This window comes from Schistocerca nitens, chromosome 7, assembly GCF_023898315.1.
Source record: "Schistocerca nitens isolate TAMUIC-IGC-003100 chromosome 7, iqSchNite1.1, whole genome shotgun sequence".
Classification (NCBI taxonomy): domain Eukaryota; kingdom Metazoa; phylum Arthropoda; class Insecta; order Orthoptera; family Acrididae; genus Schistocerca; species Schistocerca nitens.
The window spans coordinates 333,953,157-333,979,201 of record NC_064620.1 but is presented as its reverse complement, the minus strand read 5'-3'; the positions used below and the strand labels follow the sequence as shown (position 1 = coordinate 333,979,201).

At 41.9% G+C, this 26,045-nt stretch overlaps 1 non-coding gene across 1 annotated transcript; it reads left to right on the top strand.

The window, feature by feature from the left end:
- The first annotated feature begins 8,121 nt into the window (after positions 1-8,121).
- On the top strand, positions 8,122-8,194 carry Trnav-cac (transfer RNA valine (anticodon CAC)). Its single transcript has one exon. It is a non-coding gene; the product is annotated as a tRNA-Val (tRNA).
- Positions 8,195-26,045: the final 17,851 nt, after the last annotated feature.

Genomic DNA, 26,045 nt, shown 5'->3' with positions numbered 1-26,045 from the left:
CAGTATTACCAACACAAAACTTATAACCAGCAAACTGCACAATTTTTGGTTTCTAACTTTCCTCCATTGTTTACTAGACTTTCAAGTGTTCGACTGTGTTACTTAAAATATATACTTTAATCTTTGTTAGAGAACAACCTTGCAAACGAAAAATCTATAGAAAGAGAAATAGATTATTATTAACCTATACATATCCTATTCATAATATCTTTTTCCAACTTAAGATGATTTTCATTTCTTGAGAAGTCCTGAAATTTGTACATTGTACGTTGATTCACAGTACAGGTACCATCTTTCTTTTTTAACAAATTACATAATATTACTTGAATCTAATTGTGAAATAATACACCCTTCCGAGCGCCAGCTTTAATATGCAATGAATATTAAAGAATTAGTACTGTATTTTGAAATATAAAAAGTGACTGATCTTAAAGGTTTTAAACCATAACATTGAAATCAATACTTATTTGTATAGCAACAAACTTTTTGATATCAACTTCATAAAGGCTATAATATCTGTTGGATTCATCAGGGTTGCAAAAATACCTAATGTTTTGTGTGAAGATATCAAGAAATATCCTCAACTATGTGGATACCTCCCACCCACAGCTTTATATTGGACACATAAGAATGAGAGGTGTTCTGCATCTCTGAATGTTGCATAATCACCATCACAGAATGGAGTTTCTTCTATGTTCATCCCAAACATGTGTGATGGAAAACACCCACGACCAATCCTAATTCTGCAACTCAATGTGACTTTTATTTCTTGAGATGTCCTGAAAACGGGTGTTAGTCAGGATGGTAGGTTGTATCTCCGCATAAATCGTACCCTGCCGACTTTTGACGCTTTCCATTGTTAGTGCCATTCCTGCGGTGTTCCTGCAATGAGTATACAACTTTTGATGGCTTGCAGGTATAAAATGTTTGCATGTAAGCGTCAAATTGAGATATGTCACATTTTTAGAAGTCTCCTATGACAGCAGATCAGTATTTTTATTTTATTCCTCAGTGGCTTTTGACTCATGGAGTTTATATTATTTTGTTGCTTGTTGCAGTTTCTACAGTTATAAACACCTCTAATGCACGCATAATGGGGAATTTCTACTTCTTACTTTTATTCCTGGTCAGAGCTTTCCTTGCAGAAATAGAACCGCCAAATACCAGCATGCAAGTTGCGATGACTGTTTTAACGAACTTCATTGTGTCACAATACCTTCGTCTATAAATACAAAAGATATTCGAAGAAACTGGAGTGATATAGCAACTGACATCAACTAACGCTAACTGTAAAATTATACCTGGTTTCCAACTCTCGGTTTGAGTACGTCAGGGTAAATCGTGAAATAATCTAGAGGCATCATTTGTGGTGTAACAGAGAATGTAAATGTAAGAGAGAGAACGTGGAATTAGTCAAATTATGTGAATCGAAAATCGATATGTTAGTTCATTTCATATCTCGGTGTAGACCTTATTCAGGTGATTCTGTACGTTAGGATGATACTTTGCTACACAGATTATCATTGTAATATATTGTTGATGGTTATTTATTAATTCTCTTTTTAACCAAACATAATTACAAATGATAATATTGCAAGTAACATGAATGTTCAATAAATTACCATCGGGAAATGAATATTTATTAAATAATAATTGTCTTCATAAGCTCACAGGTTCCTCTAATAGCTCTATTAACAATGCTACACTGATTACTTCGATTCTCAATGCTTGAAGATAAAGGCCCATATTCAGGGACATACAGCTTTTACGCAGCTCTTGTTAGCGTTGTGACGAAAAATTTTGTCATAATTTGGTGTAGTTAGGATAAATCCTCTGTAAAAGATAAGAAAAATGCTGGTCCGTGGTCTCCAACGTACACTCTACGTCAGGGCTGGGCGCGTGAGCTGCCCACAGGGACTGTGGGCACGCGTATTGTGGTCCGGACATGATGTGGCTGCAGCTCACATTCTTACCTGTCAGGACTGATGACTGCCGTAATAGCAAACACCACTTCTACAGAGAGTTCGTGTCAGTAGTACGCGATCGACAGCTGAAGTGTTCAGTACGGGCATTGGTATACCTTATTGTAATGCTACTATACCTTTTTTTGTAAGAACATATGGTCGTCGTAAGGTTGGCCTTGATGAGGTAATTTGTGTATGGTGTAAAGGATTTGGTGTGTGTGAAACTGTAAGTTTTGTTGCTGATATGACTGCATGTTTGCCGGCCGCTGTGGTCGAGCGGTTCTAGGTGCTTCAGTCCGGAACCACGCAGCTGTTATGGCCGCCGGTTCGAATCTTGCCTCGGGCATGGATGTGTGTCATGTCCTTAGGTTAGTCAGGATTAAGTAGTTCTAAGTCTAGGGGGCTGATGACCTCAGATGTTAAGTCCCTTAGTGCTTAGAGTCATTTGAACCATTTTTGACTGCATGTTTTCATAAATAAAGCGCGTGACTTCAGAAAAAAGCTACGCATTGATGTTGGCAAAAGCTGGGAAGCAATTCTCGGTGTTGTACGTCTCAGGGGCGCTCTAGGATGCTTTCTGCGTGAGGCACCCCTGTGGATATCTGTGAGTCGCAGCTCGTTTGCATAAATGCATTTCAGTGCTCAATCATGCAGTGTGGAACATTGCGGGTTGCCTATGTAGCATACTTCCATACCGAACAACAGCAACAGTTCACCAATCGCTAACATTCGAAAAAGTATCGTCTTTATTAATACTATAATTCAGTACTCTTCCTATGGAAACACCAGGTCCATCCACAGCTGAGAAAGATCCAGTACCTTTCGACTTTACTTTACGCTTGGTTAACATAGTTCCTGTAGAGCGTAGGAAATAAAACATGATCAACTGCTTTACATACAGTAGCGCTTTTGCATGTAAAGCAATTGATAATGTTTCATTCGCTACAGAAACCATGTTTACCAAGCATAAAGTCTAATTAAATGTTACTGGATCTTTCACACATATGGATGGACCTTGTGTTTTCGTAGTAGTAGTACTGAATTTTAGTACTGCAGCCTTGTTAGTCTGTTTAGCTGAATGGTAGCGTGCTTGCCTCCCATGCAGTGGGCCCTGGTTCGATTCGCGACCGGGTTGGAGATATTCTCCACTCGAGGACTGGGTGTTGTGCTGTCCTCATCATCATTTCATCCTCATCACCGGCGGCCGAGTCGTCCAATGTGGCGTCGACTGAAATAAGACTCGCACTCGGAAGCCGAACTGCCCCGGATGGGGCCTCCTGGCCAGCAATGCCATACGATCATTCCATTTCATTGTAGTAATTATTACATTACAACAATGCAATGATTACTTACCGTCAATGTAACATGTGCATCGTATTTACGAAAGTTTAACCTTGAAGACCACTCTTGTTTACACAGAAGTGTCATCTAATGAAAAAGTAATAGCAGTTAGTTTATAAAAATTCTGTCCTGAAGAAAAGCAAATGCCTTCACACTAGCGTGCATGTTGCTATGGGCCATCTCCTAGTGAGAGACGGTAAATCATAAACTAGTGATATCTGGCGTTCCGCAAGGTAGTGTCACAGGTCTTCTGCTGTCGCTGATTTACATAAATGATCTAGGTTATAATCTGAGGAGCCCCCTTAGATTGCTTGCAGATGACGCTGTAATTTACCGTCTAGTAAAATCATCAGACGATCAATTCCGATTACAAAATGATCTAGAGAGAATTTCTGTATGGTGCGAAAAGCGGCAATTGGCACTAAACAAAGAAAAGTGCGAGGTCATCCACATGGGTACTAAAAGAAATCCGATAAATTTTGTGTATACGATGAATCGCACAAATCTAAGGGCTGTCCATTCGACTAAATACCTAGGAGTTACAATTATGAGCAAATTAAATTAGAAAGACCACATAATATTGTGGGGAAGGCGAAAAAAAGATTGCGGTTTGTTGGCAGAACACTTAGAAGATGCGACAAACACACTAAAGAGACAGCCTACATTACACTTGTCCGTCCTCTGCTGGAATATTGCTGCGCGGTGTGGGATCCTTAGCAGGTGGGATTGACGGAGGACATCGAAAAAGTGCAAAGAAGGGCAGCTCGTTTCGTGTTATCGGACAATAGGGATGAGAGTGTCACTGATATGATACGCGAGTTGGGGTGGCAGTCCTTGAAACAAAGGCGGTTTTCTTTGCGGCGAGATCTACTGTATATACGAAATTTCTATCACCAACTTTCTCTTCCGAATGCGAAAATATTTTGTTGATACCTACCTACGTAGGGAGAAATGATCCTCATAATAAATAGAAGTCAGAGCTCGAGCGGAAAGATTTAGGTGTTCCTTTTTCCCACGCGCCATTCGAGAGTGGAATGGTAGAAAGTAGTATGAAAATGGTTCGATGAACCCTCTTCCTGGCACTTAAGTGTGAACTGCGGAGTACCCATGTAGATGTAGATGTGGAAGGGATAAGCGCGGTCACTGGGATGCTACGGCAGGTCAGCTGGCTGAGACGTAAGACAAAAGCATGGGACGCAATGAAGCCTCCCGCATATGGCATCTACCTGAAAAAGGCGGCTCTGCCTGTAGAGCGGTCGCCGCGAGTTTCCGCAGGCAGGCCTGCCAGCCTGGCAGCGCTGCCAGTGATGATACACGAGGCGGCTTATGGCCGCTTCCGTACTAGGACGCCATCGGACCTGCCGCTCACTCGAAACTAGTTTTATCCGCCAACGTCAGCGCAGTGGATAATTTTGGCACCGAATCTTTTATCTGCGAGATTCAGATGAAATCAGCAACTTGGAACACTCCATCTCAGAACTATTCAAATCGCTAATTGGAAAATAAGTTTTAGGAATTACGAGGGTCATAAATGAAGCTTAGTTCGATGAATATGCCTCTCCACATTACAGTCACGTTCAAACTACTTACAATAACTCTCGACTCTGGCTGGATGGAAATCGTGATAATTATAGATCCTCGATTTCCTCACAGCCTGTCCTTGATACTCCACTCCAACCAGAAGACCGCTATACCACAGACCAAGCATGATTACCATCCGGCCTATGTAAGTTTTCTTCGAAACCTTCTTCCAGACGGAAATGGCACAGCTACATCACCTATTGCAGAAAGTGATGCTAATGGGCCAGATACACCAGACACGGTAGAATTATTTTAAGAGAGAAGATATGTAAACAAAGGAGACAAGTTTGCGACCTCTTGTCCAAAAAATTTGTAAATCTAATTTCAGTTTGTAATAACGTGCTTTTCAAATAAAAACTGAAAGGAACTTCGGTGTATACTTCACAGTTACTACAAAAACTGTAAATATCACTGCAGACAACAAAGTTAGCTGAATTTTATACATAGTGGATGCTGTCAAAGTCCGTGACTGTTCCTTTATAGGGTGTAGAGAAATATCCGCTACCAGTCACAAAAAAAAGGTTATGTATTTGTCACACGACCGGTTTCGGGCTTGCGCCCATCCACCGGTGTTTATACATTCATGTACATATTTGTACTGCTGGAGATCAATAAAGATGAAGCACCATTATTACAGTTACGCTGTGTTGACAGTTTTGCCACTTAGTTACACACTTATTATCAATTTCACCTCCATATTTCAGTTTTACCAAGTTTAGCTCTATTTCACTATTACGAAGGGGCTGACATAGTGTGGCTCCTAACATTAATTTTAATGTAGTTCGGTATTACTTTAGACAAAAGGCACTTTCTGTTGAATTTGATTGCTTGGATGGTCTTCATCATCTTGATTTTACGTGTTTTGAATGCATTGACATTTCGTAATACCTGGCTAGGTAACATTAAATGTATTTTATCCAAAGTGGATTTTATCCATAGTGAAATATCCAGCTAAACTTGGTAAAACTGAAATATGGACGTCAATATGATAATACGTGTGTAACTAAGTGGCAAAACTGTCTCCACAGCGTAACTATAATAATGGTGCTTCATCTTTATTGATCTACAGCAGTATAAACATGTACATGAATGTATAAGCACCTGAGGATGGGCGCAAGTCTGAAACCGGTCTTGTGACAAGTAAATAACCATTTTTTGTGACTGGTAGCGGATATTTTTCTACACCCTATAAATAATTAGCTGCCGAGTACACAGGTCACGAAAATCTTGGTCACTGGTGAGGTCACTTTCCTTAAAACAGAGACCTCGGGAGATCTCCGCCACTTCGTAAAATGAACAGAATTACATTCTTAGGACAATGGAAAATTTACCACTATAATTTCTTAAATCTTTATAAATCGTTTCAAATAACCCTTCGTCACGATCAGCAATGAAGGGATGTGCCCAGAACTTCTTTTTCTGCATTCCCTTTTTAGTTCCAACTTGAGCACAAAGCTTGTACCTCTTCTACTCTTCCACTGAGCGCAGACTGAAGGCGTTCCTCTGGTGTCTCCTGGCGTCTTGCATTGCTAGACCTGAGAGCTGCCAGCAGAGCGGCCAGCAAACCTGCCGTGGTGTCCAAGTGCTGTAGGGCCCCTAAGTACCCGCGCACGAGCACAAGTTGGCTCTGAGCACTATGGGACTTAACTTCTAAGGTCATCAGTCCCCTAGAACTTAGAACCACCCAAACCTAACCAACCCAAGGACATCACACACATCCATGCCCGAGGCAGGATTCGAACCTGCGACCGTAGCGGTCGCGCGGTTCCAGACTGTAGCGCCTTTAACCGCTTGGCCACCACGGCCGGCGAGCACAAGTTGTCAGTTGCAAGTTGCACGTCAGTCCGAGTTTTACTAGGGAGTTCGTCGTGTCTTCAAGTCGTCGAGTGTCTTCAGCAAAAACTAAACAGTGAACAGAATTATCGTGTGTGGACAGAGACCGCCTGTCTACAAAGTTAACTGACTACTGTTAGATTAGTGATCTTCCGACTTTAGTTCAGAGAATATTATCATTCTGTTTTAGTTCTTAAAACAGTCAACGAAGGACAGATAGGCTAAACTTGCATTAGGGAACTGCTCTGACCAGCGTAATCAAAGTTGAGTAATATATTTCGCTATTCACTATTGCGTGTTACTTTTATTGTGGGTGTGTTGCCCTAGAACCCACGCATCCGTCCTATCGGGACACCTACATTAGTCTTTCTCAGCGCTAGCGAGATTTTCGGGAAAGTGGACACGAAAGTGGACACCCCCCGTCCACAACATACTGCTCTTTGTTTCATGAGCAACTGGTCACTTTTCATCAAGGTGAAGACAGATTATAAGTATATTTGCGTCAAATGTAATTCGAGGTGAAAATGTTGGGTGCCTCACCCAGCATATACAAGGACACCGGCAGATACCACTCCGTTTTCTGAAGAGGACTGCGTCGAAACACCAGAGGAAAGTAACGCGTATAGGTTGAGAGAGCATCTTCTTAAGTTTCGATTCGTAATATGCACAATGAGATCGGTAAGAATCAATTGTACAACAGAGTTGAACTAATTTGGTGAAGATATAGATAAATCATATTCGAGATATAATTGTAGGATTTTATCTACTTTTAGTACTTACCTTTTCTTTCGTTTTTTTATTATTAACATCGTTATTATTGTGCGAAGATGAAAATATGACAAATTTCTAAACGTAATACCGTAAATCCTTACATAATACAGTTGTAATGTGTACTTATACCAATTATTGCAGGCAACCAGGAGCCATGTCACGTAAATTGATAGCCGCAATAAATGAAAAAAAAAATACCTTAGTATACAACACGTACTCGAGGGCTGAACTATTTCTCAACTGTGGGATGATAATGAAATATGTATAAAGCATCAAGATCTGTATCTAAAGTCCTGCTCTAATGAATACACCATCCAATAGGAAATCGTCGTTATTCGGCGTGACTTCAGCCACATTCTACAAAACAACAATCTAAAACATATCATAAATAGCGGGAATAAGGCACCGTACAACATTTAGAGCAGTGCGTGAGGAAGGGGGAGGGGCAGCTGTGGACGAGATGGGGGGAGGGGGGAGAGCTACTACTGCACGTCGGTGGCTCTTTCGGAGGCGTCGTGTCCGGCAGTCTCCACCACTGACGTCAGAATCCAGTTCAGGCCGGTGTGGAAGGGGAGAGAGAAAGCGTTGCAAACAAGCACATTTATCTGGTCGTAAGACTCCGCTTTCATGTGTTTCCGTAGTGTAGTGGTTATCACGTGCGCCTCACACGCGCAAGGTCCCCGGTTCGATCCCGGGCGGAAACAATGCCTTTTTTTTTTTTTTTTTTTTTACTGCAAATAGTCTCGTGTTGCTAAGAATGGAAGAGACCCACAAGGTAATGCTGGTTAACAGGAAATAGCGTTAAGAGCTACCAGATGCTTCTCCCTTTTCCTCTTTCTCCCTTTTGCATTTTTCGCAGTTGATATGCGATATCTGAGTATAATATTTTGATGGTTTTATTTTAATTATTTATTTTTTACTTATTTATCAGGTTCCGTGCGACCATGTGAGCGGCTGTTTGCTCATGAACATGTCGATGCATAGTTTACAATGATGGCAGGCATAGCGAAAAGCCGGCCGCTGCGGCCGAGCCGTTCTAGGCGCTTCAGTCCGGAACCGGAACCACGCGGCTGCTGCGGTCGCAGGTTCGAATCCTGCCTCGGGCATGGATGTGTGTGATGTCGTTAGGTTGGTTAGGTTTAAGTAGTTCTAGGCCTGACTTACCTTACTTTAATAAAACTGACCCTAAAATTCAATTGCGACGCGTCATTGGCATCGTACTGAGGCAGTAAAAGTTAACAATCCACACTAACATTAATCACAAAATATTTATTGATTTTTACTTAGAGAAAGCACGAGATGGGAACATTCGTCTGACCATGGCAAAGAAATTGGAAAATTCAGATAAACTTCTGGTGTATTAAGGTTATATTTGGCTCATTTCCTGAATCAGAAATATTAGGAAAATATAGAAATTTCCCATCTGGTTGGTGATTGAAAACGATTATTTACTAACACCAGATTGCAGATTAAATATTGGACGCAAACGTAACCAACTCTGAATACTGAGCTCAGCCCAGACATCACTCTGCTGCGTGGATCGTCGGAAAAACTAATCAGTCACATTACCACTACACGCACGTCAAGCCGTAAGAAAAGGAAAGCAGTAACACCTTATCTCGTATCGCTGATCAGAATACATAGAGAGGAGCAACATGTGCTTATCAAAAATCAGTTCATAAAACATATCTTGCTCTCTCAAAACTAAAACTCTCAGTTATTTATTTATTGAGATTTCCCTCTATACAATGTTTTTTCTCCAACATATCAAATACCCAGAAATTATTACATGTGTTAATAAGATCTTAATTTATCTCCTCAGGATGTTCTTCCAGGTGTTTCGGTCTTGTATATCTTCTTCCTCTTCACATGTCTTCTCATTTTTAATCGCACATTTTGGAGCCGGGTGGTCATAGGGCTTCCTCTTCTCTTCTTTCCCTCCGGTTCCCATTACAGGATCATCTTCGGAATTCTGGCTTCTTTCAGTCTTCTTATGTGCCCGTACCATTGTAACTTCCTTCCGTCCATCATGTCCCGTATTCTTTCTATTGTATTGTATTAAACTGGGAACATAGAAACGACAGAGTGGCTTCGTCCCGCTGTAGCCCTCAGTGGTTCACAACCCCACAGCTTGTCCACCCATCCCACCGCCGCCCCACACCAAACCAAGGGTTATTGTACGGTCCGGACCCCAGTGGACACCCCTCCTCCCGGGGACGTCTCATACCAGACGAGCGTAACCCCAAATGTTTGCGTGGTAGAGTAATTATGGTGTACGCGTACGCGGAGAAGGTGTGTGCGCAGCAATCGCCGACACAGTGTAACTGAGGCGGAATAAGGGGAACCAGCCCACATTCTCCGAGGCAGATGAAAAACCGCCTTAAAAACCATCTACAGGCTGGCCGGCACGCCAGGCCTCGACACTAATCCGACGGACGGATTCGTGCTGGGGACTGGCACGCCTTCCCGCTCGGGAAGCAGCGCGTTAGACCGCGCGGCTAGCTGGGCGGGCTATTCTTTCTCTTACTTCCTTCTCTTTATTATTTCATCGCTTCTTCCTTTCTATTTTCTAGAAATGCTTTCTGAACTTCTCCGGAAGTCCATTTCTACTGTTTGCAGTTTTTTTTTTGTGTTGTTTCAAATTAGTAGTCCAAGTCTCCACTCCATATCTATGTTCTCTAGTATCGATTTTGGGAATTTAAGGAGATGGGACCTAGATAAACTGACTAAACCAGAGGTTGTACAGACTTTCAGGGAGAGTATAAGGGAACAATTGAAAAGGATGGGGGAAAGAAATACAGTAGAAGAAGAATGGGTAGCTTTGAGGGATGAAGTGGTGAAGGCAGCAGAGGATCAACTAGGTGAAAAGACGAGGGCTAATAGAACTCCTTGGGTGACAGAAGAAATATTGAATTTAATTGACGAAAGGAGAAAATATAAAAATGTTGTAAATGAAGCAAGCAAAAAGGAATACAAACGTCCCAAAAATGAGATCGTCAGGAACTGCAAAATGGCTAAGCAGGCATGGCTAGAGGACAAATGTAAGGATGTAGAGGTTTATCTCACTAGAGGTAAGATAGATACTGCCTACAGGAAAATTAAAGAGACATTTGGAGAAAAGAGAACCATTTGTATGAATATCAAGAGCTCAGATGGAAACCAAGTTCTAAGCAAAGAAGGGAAAGCAGAAAGGTGGAAGGAATATATAGAGGGTCTATACAAGGGCGATGTACTTGAGGACAATATTATGGCAATGGAAGAGGACGTAGATGAAGATGAAATGGGAGATATGATACTGCGTGAAGAGTTTGACAGAGCACTGAAAGACCTGAGTCGAAACAAGGCCCCGGGATTAGGCAACATTCCATTACAACTACTGACAGTCTTGGGAGAGCCAGTCCTTACAAAACTCTACCAACTGGTGAGCAAAATATATGAGACAGGTGAAATACCCTCAGACTTCAAGAATAATATAATAATTCCAATCCCAAAGAAAGCAGGCGTTGACAGATGTGGAAATTACCGAACTATCAGTTTAATAAGTCACAGCTGCAAAATACTAACGCGAATTCTTTACAGACGAATGGAAAAACTGGTAGAAGCCGACCTTGGGGAAGATCAGTTTGGATTCCGTAGAAATATGGGAACACGTGAGGCAATACTGACCCTACGACTTATTTTAGAATCTAGATTAAGAAAAGGCAAACCTACGTTTCTAGCATTTGTAGACTTAGAGAAAGCTTTTGCAATTTTGACTGGAATACTCTCTTTCAAATTCTGAAGGTGGCAGGAGTAAAATACAGGGAGCGAAAGGCTATTTACAATTTGTACAGAAACCAGATGGCAGTTATAAGAGTCGAGGGACATGAAAGGGAAGCAGTGGTTGGGAAGGGAGTGAGACAGGGTTGTAGCCTCTCCCCGATGTTGTTCAATCTGTTTATTGAGCAAGCAGTATAGGAAACAAAAGAAAAATTCGGAGTAGGTATAAAAATCCATGGAGAAGAAATAAAAACTTTGAGGTTCGCCGATGACATTGTAATTCTGTCAGAGACAGCAAAGGACTTGGAAGAGCAATTGAACGGAATGGACAGTATCTTAAAAGGAGGATATAAGATGAACATCAACAAAAGCAAAACGAGGATAATGGAATGTAGTCTAATTAACTCGGGTGATGCTGAGGGAATTAGATTAGGGAATGAGACACTTAAAAGTAGTAAACGAGTTTTGCTATTTGGGGAGCAAAATAACTGATGACGGTCGAAGTAGAGAGGATATAAAATGTAGACTGGCAACGGCAAGGAAAGCGTTTCTGAAGAAGAGAAATTTGTTAACACCGATTATAGATTTAAGTGTCAGGAAGTCGTTTCTGAAAGTATTTACATGGAGTGTAGCCATGTATGGAAGTGAAACATGGACGATAAATAGTTTGGACAAGAAGGGAATAGTAGCTTTCGAAATATGGTGCTACAGAAGAATGCTGAAGATTAGATGGGTGGATCACATAACTAATGATGAGGTATTGAATAGAATTGGGGAGAATAGGAGTTTGTGGCACAACGTGACAAGAAGAAGGGACCGGTTGGTAGGACATGTTCTGAGGCATCAATGGATCACAAATTTAGCAATTGGAGAGCAGCGTAGAGGGTAAAAATCGTAGAGGGAGACCAAGAGAGGAATACACAAAGCAGATTCAGAAGTATGTAGGTTGCAGTATGTACTGGGAGATGAAGAAGCTTGCACAGGATAGAGTAGAATGGAGAGCTGCATCAAACCAGTCTCAGGACTGAAGACCACAACAGCAACAAACCTTGGATATTCCCTTCATCTCTAACACGGATCCCAAATTACACACCTCCTTAATTTTCTCCCTCTACGTATGTCATCTGGATCAGTGAAGTATTCTGTTTTCTGGTAATTAATCTTCAATTCCCAATTTCTGTATTCCATTGCTAATTTGTTACACATATAATTTGCATACTCCCCGTCTTGTGTATAACTACTTGATCACCAGCAAATAGGTGATCCAAATAAACTCCATCTTTAGTTACTAGACCCAACACATTGCATTTCTACTCTCAATACCAGTATCAATATCATTCATTCTTTCTCTTCAACTGAGTGGCAATAGAATTATCACACCGCGGCTTATGTGATACCAGTAACTTGCAACCGGCCTCTTCCGGCTCAGCATTACCTGCTCGCACCAAGTCACAACTGCAGTTCACGCGGCGCAAAACTGACCAGTAAAAGATAACCGGCTGACTGCCTCGATACAACTGCTTCTCACAACTGACTCTTCAAGACTGCCACATTGCATCTGCCTCCCTAGCACTGCCTCTTTCCTTTCTTCAGATTCAACGTTGCACGACCACGCCCTAGGTGTTTTTGGCTGAGATACTCCCTCCAGTGGTGGGTTTGCATATAGCTCCACCAGGCATGGGCCCGGGGGCGGCGCCTTAAGGGGGGCGACATTTTTTGCTCTGTACTCATTTTAATCTTTCACCTTTTAAAATAACTGGTCTTACAAACAACAAATTTTTTTTAATATTGTTAAACAATTTGCTCGTTTAAACAAGCCTTAAGAACGAAATTCGACAATACAAGCTTGGAAATATAGATAGTTTACTTGGTGACTGAATGGAAATTTAACATTAGGTTTTAGTCAGGTATCATCTTCATGATTGTTCAAAATATTTTGAAGTAAGCTGTCAGGACGGCAATCTACAATACAATGTTTGAAACGTTATTATTCCGATAATGTTGTAGGCTGCTACTTAGCCCTACCATATTTTCCCCGTGGAAATACCGGGAACCCTGAAAAGCTGTGATAAACTAATCAGCAGTTTCCTAAGTACTGTAACGTGTGTGGGCCTCAGTAGGTAAAATCCGACTCTAATTAAATTTCTTGTAGAAATTACGGGAAAGTATATCAAGTCAACCCTCCATTACTGTAATTAATGTGAAAGCTCTGCGGTCTTCAATATCAGAGCTTTGATTAAATGACACCCGTTTAACAAAACATGTTGATATTGGGAATGTTTTACATTTTTAAACATCTGTTTATACGAAAAAAACATAAGTAGAATATCTAATATTGTGTGGAATACACTTCACAACAGTTTAAAAATTTTATTTAATTAGTTACTTAGTTTTTTTTTTTTTTTTTTTGCGAGAAAAGAAGAAGAAACCAACTTTCGTTTGTCTCATTTATCGTGCTGCAGCCTGCACGATATCAAAGTTCCCACTCTGCGCAATCTAACAGTACGTGGCATATGCAAATTTTATATTAAACTTCTCAACTAAGCATTTTTTCTTCGAGGAAAGCTTATTTTTATTTTATGTTGGAACAAAAGGTGCATTTGCGTGTAGACGTAACAGCAGTAGTCACACAAATGACAAACAATACATCAACTGCCAACAAGACTACTTAAATTTTGTAGTCTGTCTTCTCTGCCCACAGAAACCAATAAAATGTTACAGAAATTGCAAAAATTATTTCCTTTTTAAATTAGAAAGACAGTGTCAAGAATATTCACAACACATTTGCGTCTCAGCTAAAATTCCGGCGACGCGGGAAACAGAAGCCAAAAAAGGGACTGTCCCGTTTTCTTTACGAGACGAATTCCAGCAGGCAGGTGTGCTTCTACTGTTCACTGAGAACAGAGAAACAGGCGACAATGAAATTAAATTAGTCTGCATTGTAGTTCTTTCATAGCACAGCTACGACGAGTAATCCGAGTTGGTCAGTTCATCGCTCCGTGCTTAAAGGAAAAATCTTTGTGCTCGTGAGCCGCGTTTCAAGTATAAAGCTTTGTGCTCATGTACAGAGTAGTGCGATTCGAACTGGATACAGTCTTTCTTTCTTTCCTTTTAAAAAATTTTTCTTTTGTGTTTACTGTTGGTTGACAACTTTGTAAGTGCCTTAACATGAAAAACAATGAAAAAAGCAAACGTGTACAATTAAGTGGGGCGGCATTTCGGAAATTATCAAAGGAAAGGCGAGAACGAGAAGCCAATGTTCAAAAAACGCTTGGCAGAGTAGATAAAGTTTTCGCAAAAAACGTTGCTGGTTCGACTTCAAGTAGTACGGTTGATATTTCTGGTACTGCAGCTGTTGTAAAAGAACTAATACAGACGAAACAAAATCTAAAAATGAAGAAAAGCAAATTGTCCCTGATTTCGAGTTTCACGAAAAACTAAGTGTCGAGTCAGACATTACAAAATAAATAACCTCGTTAGTGATAATCCTGCAGAATGGTGTGTCAATCAATCAACAATCGACATTCTGTTACAAAGTGGCGTTCATCAAACTTGTAATGTGATTTCTCTAATTCAAGAAAATCAATAGGCGATAAAACCAGATATTTGAACAAAAATGTAGTTTGCCGTAAACTTTTAAATGGTGAATAAACTTTGCGTGATTTTGTAATATACTGCTGTAGCACCGGTGCTGTTTTTGTGCACCATGTAAATTTTTCCGAAGTAAGGCTACTAATGGTATTGCAGATTGGAAAAATATTTCTAATATTTTATCTCATCATGAGAATTCACTTGAACACAAAAATTCTGATTTATCACTCTTAACAAGAAAAAGTCACTTGGAACAGTAGATAACTATTTCGAGTCATATGTTGAGACAGAAAAAATGTACTGACGCAGTGTGTTGAAAAGGGTGTTTGAAGTAGTGAAGAAGCTAACAAGTCGTGGACTTCCCCTACGTGGACACGTTGAAAGATTCCATTCATTACATAATGGTCAATTTATGATGTCTCTTGAACTTATAGCCGAGTTTGATTCTTTTCTCGCAGAGCTTATTGAACGATATGGAAATCCAGGGCAGGGACATACAAGTTATCTTTCTTCAACAATCTGTGATGAAATAATAGAGCTTATTTCTGAACGAATAAAAAGAATTATCATAAGAGAAATAAAATGGGTCAAATATTTCTCTACAATAGTAGATTCTACTGCAGAGATTTTACATATTGATCAGTTATCTTTCATATTAAGATATGTGAACGAGAATGGTGAACCTGTTGAACGTTTCCTGCTGTTTTTACCAATCCCGGGACACAAGTCCGAAAACTTAGCTGAGGCCGCATTAAAAGTCCTGCCTACAAATTCATCTGCATCTACATCTACATCTATACTCCGCAAGTCACCTGACTGTGCGGCGGAGGGTACGTTGAGTACCTCTATCGGTTCTCCCTTCTATTCCAGTCTCGTATTGTTCGTGGAAAGAAAGATTGTCGGTATGCCTCTGTGTGGGCTCTAATCTCTCTGATTTTATCCTCATGGTCTCTTCGCGAAATATGCGTAGGAGGGAGCAATGTACTGCTTAACTCCTCGGTGAAGGTATGTTCTCAAACTTCAACAATAGCCCGTACCGAGCTAACTGAGCGCCTCTCGTGCAGAATTTTCCACTGGAGTCTATCACCTCCGTAAGACTTTCGCGATTACAAAATGATCCTGTAACGAAGCGCGCTGCTCCCCGTTGGATCTTCTGTCAACCCTATCTGGCACGGATCCCACACCGGTGAGCTGTATTCAAGCAGTGGGCGAACAAGTGTACTGTAACCTACTTCCTTTGTTTTCGGACTGCATTTCCTTAGGATTCTGCCAATGAATCTCAGTCTGGCATCTTCTTTACTGACGATTAATTTTATATGGTTATTCCACTTTAGATCACTCCTAATGCCTACTCCCAGATAATTTATGGAATTAACTGCTTCCAGTTGCTGACCTTCTATATTATAGCTAAATGGTAAAGGATCTTTCTTTCTATGTATTCCCAGCACATTAAACTTGTCTACATTGAGATTCAGTTGCCATTCCCTGCACCATGCGTCAATTCGTTTAAATCCTCCTGCATTTCAGTACAATTTTCCATTGTTACAACCTCTCGATATACTACAGCATCATCCGCAAAAAACCTCAGTGAACTTCTGATGTTGTCCGCAAGGTCATTAATCATTCCATTGATATTACTGACTGTAGAGGCCAGTCATACGACAACGCAAACAATATGTCAAGAACCTACACTGGTTTGCAGGCACGCATTAAAGAACGAAATCCGAAAGCGCCTTATGTGCCTTGTGCAGCACATTCTTTGAATGTAGTCGGCCATAGTGCTGCAAGCTGTTGTCTGGAAGCATGTCCATTTTTCAATGTAGTGCAAAACCTTTATAATTTTTTCTCTGCTTCTACACAGCGCTCGGATAAACTACTTTCTTTCATGTAACGAGGAAGCAAAACGGTAAAAAGTTTATCAAAAACGCGTTGGTCAGCCAGAGAGGAAGTGTGTGTAAGTCCATATGAAAATTGGAAGGGCATTATCAATGCCCTCACACATATTACTAATAATATGTTTGAAAAACCACTTGTGCGAAATGAGGTTTCTGCTTTATTGAATCAACTCAACAGCCTAGAAACAGTATTCATGATGACAGTTTGGAAGGACATACTCCAGAGATTTAATAGTGTAAATCTGAAATTGCAAAGTGTAAACACTGATACTAAAATAGTGCATTAATTATATGAATCACTTGTAGGATTTATTGCATCTATTCGTGGCATGTTCGACTGTTATGAAAATAAATCCATGGAGATTGTGACTGATATAGACTATGAATGCACCTATAAAAGATCACGAAAACGCAAAGTTCATGATGGCGAAGAAGCGGACTCTGAAGAAGTTTTTCTGACTGGAAGGGAAAAATTTAGAGTCGAAACATTTTTCCCAGTACTCGACAGCTAGTACGCCGAATTTGTGAGGAGGAAGGAAATCTATAGAACACTGCTGGACTCATTCACAGTTTTCAGTCACCTTAAGAACAGTTCACCTGACGATACTGATGAAAGTGCAACTAAACTCAAAGCGTCTTATGGCACAGATTTAGTGAATGCGTATAGTTCGCAGAACTTCTGAAATCTTCTGAGATTAGTGATATAACAGTCGAAATGAGTAAATTTTTACGGAAAGAGTGGTTACAGTCCGTGTTTCCGAAAGCTGATATTGCTCTTAGAATAGGTCTGTGTATGGTACTTACAAATTGTTCAGCAGAACGCTCGTTTTCGTCTCTTAAAAGACTAAAATCGTACCTACGTTCTACGTTGTCTGCGGAGAGACTGAACGCCTTGTCCATTCTTCACATCGAAGCCGATCTCCTAGCTGATAACCGTCTGAACTATGAAGATACGATCAACGAGTTTTCTGCCGTCAAAGCCAGACGCAAACTTTGCAGACTGGTGGGTTTGTTTATTTATTTATTTTTCTTTTTTTACAATCGTATTGACCTACTAGGATCACGTTAACAACTTCAGTTCCTCTTCTTCCTTTGTTGTTGTTTCCTTTTTTTCCAGTATTTCCTCATTTTCTCCCCATGAAGTCTCTTCCTTTCTTCTGTCCATATTGTTCCCGAGTTTTTTATTTCTTCTGCTTTGAAGCCTTCCAAATTTAGTATTTTACTTTTAAAACGGTTTCTTTCTGTTATTTCTGATTCTTTGATGTTGTTTCTTTCAGGATCTTTCCCTACTTCTGTAATCCATGCTATTGTCGATTTCCCAAGCCCGATTGAGAAAGAAGGAGGGGGAGGAGTGACATCTCGTTAAAAAACCTTGGTTCACCTGGCCCAGTAGTACCTCGACTGGGCCCCTTGCCAGGGATACGGTGAAGACCTCAACGGCAGCGAAGGCGGAGAAGATGGACTTCGGTATGGCGGAGCTGACGAAAGAGGCAGCCTCTTGTCCAAGGCCAAAATGGACGGAGGGCACGACGGTTCCACATGTTGGTGGCGGCACCCCGACAGCTTCTGTTCCACATTTTAGTGGCGGATGAATAAGTAATATTCCAGGCTAATAACCTGGTCTTACTTTGGGAATTCAGGGATTACTTTGGATTCCCTAATATTTAAAATTTACAGCTTCAAGTCGCAAGATGGAAAGTTCGCACAATGGATGCTCTGCCCCAGGTGGTAACTCTGGTGAGGAATCTACCATTACATCATGTAATGCAATGGGACCTAGGATTCTGGGGAGTCCCAACATTTGCGATGAGTTGGTTTACTTATTCATATCATTTTTAAAAATTTAAGATTATAATGTGATTTTTATTATAACTTAGAGCACATTCATTGGATTTACAAACTACGTATTACCTGTTTATTTTACAATTGCCGATGGCAGAACGCGGAACTAAAGCTCGTTTACGTGCGGACGTGATCGAAGGCGCGGGGACAATACTAAACAATACCCGTATGACTCAGGCCGCTCGGCGCTGTACAGTCAAATCATAGTGATACTGTAGTATATTACAACTGATACGTTTTCTTGGCGTCTGCTGAAGTGTATAGTTATCGCGGAAATATACGTCATTGGAGAGCACGCTCAGATGAAAAAGTGTTAATAAATAACGTAGTTCAGTTCTGTCGACAAATACGTAAAAACTCTGCTAATGCCCTTAAAAAGAGGTATGATGAGAGCAGTAGCTGCAGCACAAAACAGTTCAGCCCTTACATGGATTACAGGTATTGTGTACGCTTATTATGCAGCATAAGACCCTAATGCTTTACAAGTCAACTATTAGATTATAAAACAAATTTGATTTTTCGACACTAGTCAGTAAAATTATGCAATAGCAAATCCAGTTCTGTGTTTGTTCCTCTGTATTTAGTTATTATTTCGTGCACCGAAATCTCTATTTCATTTTCATTTCTTACGCTTTCTTATAGATTCACTTATTAATACCGAACGTTATAGATTCACGTATTAATACCGGACGTGTTTTTTTTTTATGTGCTACACATTCAAGTCATTAGACCGTAAAACAGCAGTTTAATTTTAATTTTGAACTCATCTCTGTAAAAGTACGTATTAATTTCTAATTTATGACACGTTCGCTTCAATTTTTAGATCGCAACACAACTTTTTTATTTTCATTTTCAACGGTTTCTTATAAAAGAACATATTAAAAGTGAATGTACAACAAAAATCCGCTGTCTCCTACACGCTCTGCTGAATTCTTAGGCCGTAAAAGAAAAATTATTTTCCTTTTGTTCGTTTCCGTTGTCTTTCGACAGAAGAATGTGTTAACACAATGCAGGTTTAAGTTTGTTTTATCCGCTGCCGTACAACAAGTACAGTTCAGGAACCATATTACATTTTGATTGAGCGCGACTAGACCGCTGACGCGTCCTTCGGAACAACGAATAGCAGAGTACGGAAACAGCTCACAGCGCTCCCACCCAAAATAGCAGTTGTAAAGTGATCGGGTAATTGTTATTATTTAACACATATTTTCTTTTTTTTAGGGGGGGGAGGGGGGGAACATATAATATGGTGTGCCTACACGCGCAAAATTTTTTAATCCGCCCCTGACTCTCTCCAATGTTTGCCAGAGAAATTAATGCTTCCCATGTTGCAGAGGAATCTCGAAATCGACCAGCCATCGGTCGTAAAATATGCCACAGAACTCTCCCGTAAGCGATATGCAAAAATTCGTAATCGAAATGCACGGTGGTTACATCAACAGACGCCTTTCAAGCACATCTCCTATTCGATGTCCAAGCATGCTCCGAAGGCACCGACAACCGTCCCCAAGGCGTTCCTAGAGTTCAAAGACAATTTCCCCTACTGTCTTGCCACGTTGGATGCAACAGTTTCTCCCGACCACCCTGTCAGTATTAATAATTGGATGAGTGACCGTCTGGAGAAAATCGTATCTTGTAGTCTGAAAAAATGGTTCAAATGGCTCTGAGCACTATGGGACTCAACTTCTGAGGTCATTAGTCCCCTAGAACTTAGAACTAGTTAAACCTAACTAACCTAAGGACATCACACACATCCATGCCCGAGGCAGGATTCGAACCTGCGACCGTAGCGGTCGCGCGGTTCCAGACTGCAGCGCCTAGAACCGCACGGCCACTTCGGCCAGCTGTAGTCTGAAATGATGCGCAAGTCGCCGAAGTGGAGTCCAATAGGGAGACTTCGCGACATTATCCTAATTTATATCCTAATCACATATACTATGACAAGCGTCCGTACTAGGTTTGGTCATGTTAATAATACGCATACGACAACTCAATAATGAACAGATGCAATTGCGCTGATCGGGTTATTCAACAACATTTTTATCCAATCAGCTCAAGTAACCTCTTACGATGGTCCTGTGTAAATAATGTCTTCGAGAGAGAGTAGTAAACCGTTAGCTTTTCGTAGATTATTTACACTTTCTACTCCTGGACGCAATATCTGTCATCTCTCAGAAGTAGTTTTCTAATATTGCAGGTTCCAACTTTTACGGATCGGGGCCGCAAACTCTTCTGATATTATAAATTAGCAATATTTAAGTCGATTCTTGTAGACCGCAGGTGGTTTGACACCTGCTGCGTGTTAAATCGGTCTCAGCATTTGATGCGTTTTTGTCGGAGGCCTGAAGATCGAAATGATCTTGTGTCGTTTCAGCAGACGGCTTATTTTGCGCGACACGGGGCCACAGAACGGTAAAAAAGCAAATTCCTTTTCCTGCTCCTGGTCGGTGGTCTTATTGTGAGTCTCTCTTGAAATAGCTTCATTTATTTCATGGACGTATAGCTGTTGTTCCTGAAGACCTTGCTTAGGTGGCTCAGCTCACGGGATAGATTATCAGCGTCTGATATGGTTCAAATGGTTCAAATGGCTCTGAGGACTATGGGACCTAACATCTATGGTCATCAGTCCCCTAGAACTTAGAACTACTTAAACCTAACTAACCTAAGGACATCACACACATCCATGCCCGAGGCAAGATTCGAACCTGCGACCGTAGCAGTCGCGCGGTTCCGGACCGAGCGCCTAGAACCGTTAGACCACCGCGGCCGGCCCAGCGTCTGATATCATCCTTGCACTATGCACCAGTGTTTGTAAAACAGTGCGCTTCTGTGCCGGGTGATAATGGCTGACAGCGTGCAAGTATAGATCGGTGTCGGTGGGTTTTCTGTAGGCGCTGTGTCCAAGGCATCCATTTCGTATGCGGCGAACGAGATGTTGCTGTTAATACCGCTGTGGTTTTCCAAGAACTCGTCAAGTTTCAGACGCCCGTGGGGCCAAATGACGAACGTGTCGTCAACGTATCACTTTAACGGCGCTGTGTTTAAGGCAGTACCCTCAAACTTCTCCATGAAGTGATTTGTAACAGCTGGAGCTAACGAGCTATACATTGCAACTCCGTGCGCTTGATTGTAATACTGACCGTCGTACAGAAAATAAAAGGAGGTAAGAGTGTGCCTAAATAACTCGACTGCTCCACTTAGAAAGAACAGTCTGTTTCGTGAACAACGCCACCACATCAAAACTCACCATAATGTCACCCTCGCTCCCTCACTAAGTCGAAGATGTTAATTCGGGTGATAAAATCTGCTGAATTTTTAATATGATGTTCGCAGTGCCCCACATGTGAGACGACTAGATTGACTAAGTACATCGCTAACTTGTATGCTGGTGCACAAGTGGTGGGCACGATGAGGTGGAATAACGTCCCGTCCTTGTAGGTTTTAGGTATAGCTTTAGCGGTAGGTGGTCTAAATGCCTGTTTGAGAATATTCTTGACCATAGTGTCTTCCAACGAAGAGCGCTTGAAAAGTTCAGATGTGTCTCATTATTCTCGATGTTGGGTCGCGTGGAAGTTTCCGAGAAGCGTCTTCGCCTAGCAGAGCGCAGATGTTCGTATCATATTGTCAGCAGGAAGGACCACAATGTTCTCATCATTACGTACTGCTCGCAGGCCATTGGTCGTAATGGGTGGTGGTAACTTTGCTGTTGTGAGAATACGGCTCGTTGCACGCCGTATTTCATCCGCTGTTTCAATTGCGACTGTGTCACGTGTGCATGTCATCTTGGTCATTTTGTACATCGAGAGCAAGCCATGTTGATCCACGATCTTTGTTTGTGCTGCTACACCGTCTCTTCCTTAGGACGCTCACAGAGAGAGAGCATTATTAGAATACGCGCATTCACATACGACCACAAATTAACACAAATACATTGACGGGTAGAAAAATCACAACACCAAGAAGGAATTGTGCGACATACGCGAAAGTTGGTTCAAATGGCTCTGAGCACTATAGGACTTAACAGCTGAGGTCATCAGTCCCCTAGAACTTAGAACTACTTAAACCTAACCAACCTAAGGACATCACACACATCCATGCCCGAGGCAGGATTCGAACCTGTGACCGTAGCGGTCACGCGGTTCCAGGCCGAAGTGTATAGAACCGCTCGGCCATACCGGTCGGCGAAAGTTGGTAGGCTTCTTTTTACATCTGAAAGATTGTGTGTATTCAGTTCCACGCCAGTCGCGTAAGAGTTGGCGCTAGTAGTGCCACTGTGAGAATGCAAATCAGGTATGCCTTAAATACGCGTTGCAACAGTCCTGAACGTTAGTTACCTTTAACATTCGCCGTGGTGAACTGATGTTAGTCGAAGAGTGCCTTTAAGGCGACAAAGACATCATCATCAACAACTGACTGAATTTGAACGAGGTCGTGTTACAGGGCTACGAGAAGGTGGATGTTCCTTCTGCGATATTGCAGAAGGACTTGACAAGAGTGTAGCCATTGCATTCGACTGTTGGCAGCGGCGGTCACGAAAATTTACGGTGAAAGAAGAACGGGATCTCGACGGCCGCGGGCCTTTGTGGCCGAGCGGTTCTAGGCGCTTCAGTCCGGAACCGCGCTGCTGCTACGGTCCAGGTTCGAATACTGCCTCGGGCATGGATGTGTGTGATGTCCTTAGGTTAGTTAGGTTTAAGTAGTTCTAAGTCTAGGGGACTGATGACCTCAAATGTTAAGTCCCATAGTGCTTAGGGCCATTTGAACCATTTTTTAAATTTGGACGGCCACGTGGCACTGCCGAGAGGAAAGACCATCGTGTTTGGCGTATAACTCTGGCGCATCGAACTGCATCTGCAGCAGCAATTTCAGCATCAGTTGAACCCGCAACGACACAACGAACTGTTACGAATTGGTTACTTCAAGTACAGCTCCGAACGAGACGCCACGCACGGTGCGTTCCACTGACTCCAAACCTCGCCACTTGCGACTTCAGTGATGTCAAGCGTGAGTTCATTGGAGGGCGTGGGTGAAGGACTGTCGTGTTTTCCGATGAAAGTAGCTTCTGCCGCGATGCCACTGATGGCCGTGTGTCGTTGGATCAGTCGAGGCTCTTGTAACCAGCCTGTCTGCGTGCAAGACACTAAACCTACACCTGGAATTATGATCAGGGATGCGATTTCGTATTAGAGCAGAAGCGCTCTCCTGGTTATCCCACACACCCTGACCGCAAAATTGTACGTGAATCTGGTGAGTCGATCTATTGTGTTGCCATTCATGAAAAACATTCCAGGGGGTGCTTTCCAACAGGATAGCGCTCGTCCACACACTGCTGTTGTAACCCAGTATGCTCTGAAGAGTGTCGACATGTTGCCTTGGCCTTCTCGATCACGGGATCTGTCTCCAATCGAGCACATGTGAGACATCATCGGACGACAATTCCAGCGTCATCCACAAAGAGCATTAATCGTACTTATATTGACCGTCGAAGTGTAACAAGCACGTAAATCCATCCCACACACTGGAATCCGACACCTATACAACACAATGGATGCACGTTTGCACGCTTGCATTCAACATTCTGGCGGCTACACCGTTTATTAATGTACCGGCATTTCATATTTGGAATGATTTATCTCGCGCTTACCCGCTATCTTGCAATGCTGATCACTGAAATATGTTACCTAGACAAATGTATTCCCGAAATTTCACTACTCTACATTAATTACTTTTTGGTGTTACGATTTTTTTGCGTTAATATAGTTTCGAAAGGTAACAACACTGCAACAGTCCCTACAAGTCAACAAGTTTCTTAGCAACTGCAAAGACCTTTATTGTGAAAATATTGTAAGAAAAATGGTGGATAAGTTCAAAGTATTGAAAGTCTGCACTTTCTTGGCACACAAGTCAGCTATTTGCTAGAAAATGTAGACGTTGTAAGTGAGTAACAGAGGAAAAGGTTGCATGAAATCATTAAACAAATGCAATGGGGGTAACAGCACACATGGGAGGTTAATATAGTGGCTGGATACTGCGCTATGGTGTGTTCGTATCCCCAGACAGTACACAGAAGAAAACGGACTCTAGATTTGAGGGGGAGAAAAGAGACATTAACATTTAAGCCTTCTATTAATTGTGACGTACATAATATTTCAATACAATGTTAGAACTGCTTTATTTTAAAACGTATTTTTAATAAAGTTTTTTTGGAACGCATATGTATTTTATGAATCTTTTGGATCTTTACGATTACTTTGTGCAGAAACCTTATGTGATTCAGAGAATGGGTAAGGATCACCTACCCAAACGAAGACAAGATGTACAAAGTAAAAACTGGTAGGCCTGTTCAATTGAACTGAGCACACAAGCATCACTGGGACAAATGGCCATTGCGTATACACATGTGCTAAAATACCCAGTAACTGAATAACCTTTTGAGCAATTTAGCAAAGCATAATCTCGCATTCTGTCCCTGATAAGCCACAGTCGCGACCGACCGACCGCCGTCTCAGCCTCTCATAATGACGTCACTGGAAGCGAGGTGGTCGGGCGTAGTGTGAGCACACCGCTCTCCGGGCCGTTGCCGACCTTTTTGACCTAGGAGCCTCTCCTTCTCATTCAAGTAGCTTCTCAGCTGGCATCACTAGGATGAGTAAGTTTTCCAAATGCAGTGTTTCCGACGCTTTTCTAGGTGCTTCAGGCATCGTAGCACTTCTAGCCAACCATGGGTCTTCTGGCCAGAGCCTCCCCCACTGCTGATATATACCAGTCGTTCACCAGCAGCTGATGTCTTTATCGCCGTCAGTCAGGCAGTGCCCCCGACGACAGCCTTAGTTTCCGACTATCTTCGTAGACCTATGGTATTTGAATTCTACACACTGTGAACAATGGAAACAATTACAACAGTGAAAGGGGAACCGTGTCCTCAAGGATGGTCATCGTTACCTGATGGATAGAAATTATGATGCGTATACGAACTGGTTTTGAGTTAAATCCGAGCGGGGCAATCCACCTGCTTAACTGAGTAGAAACGTGTTTACCTAGCGTTCAGCTAACCCGGGTTCGATTCCCGGGCGGGTTGGAGATTTTCTCCGCTCGTGGACTGCGTATCGTGCTGTCCTCGTCATCCATTCACCATCACCGACACGGAAGTCACCCAATGTGGCGTCGCCTGAAATAATAATTGCAACCCGACGGCTGAACTTCCCCGCCTGGGTACTTCCGGCCATCAATGCCAGACGATCATTTCATTTTTCCGAACGGTGCACGTCCCAAGACTGTTTAAAAACTGCAAATGGCAGAAACATTGCTGAACAGCAACATTCCTGTCCATCTAACGAAGCAGATGTGAGTATTAAGAAAGGAATGTTAACTACGGAAGAAGAGACCACAAAGAAAAGACAGTGCCTGTTTTCCACATTTTTAAAGAGGAATTAAGAGATTTGAAACATAAAGGCTTAGAATTCGTCGC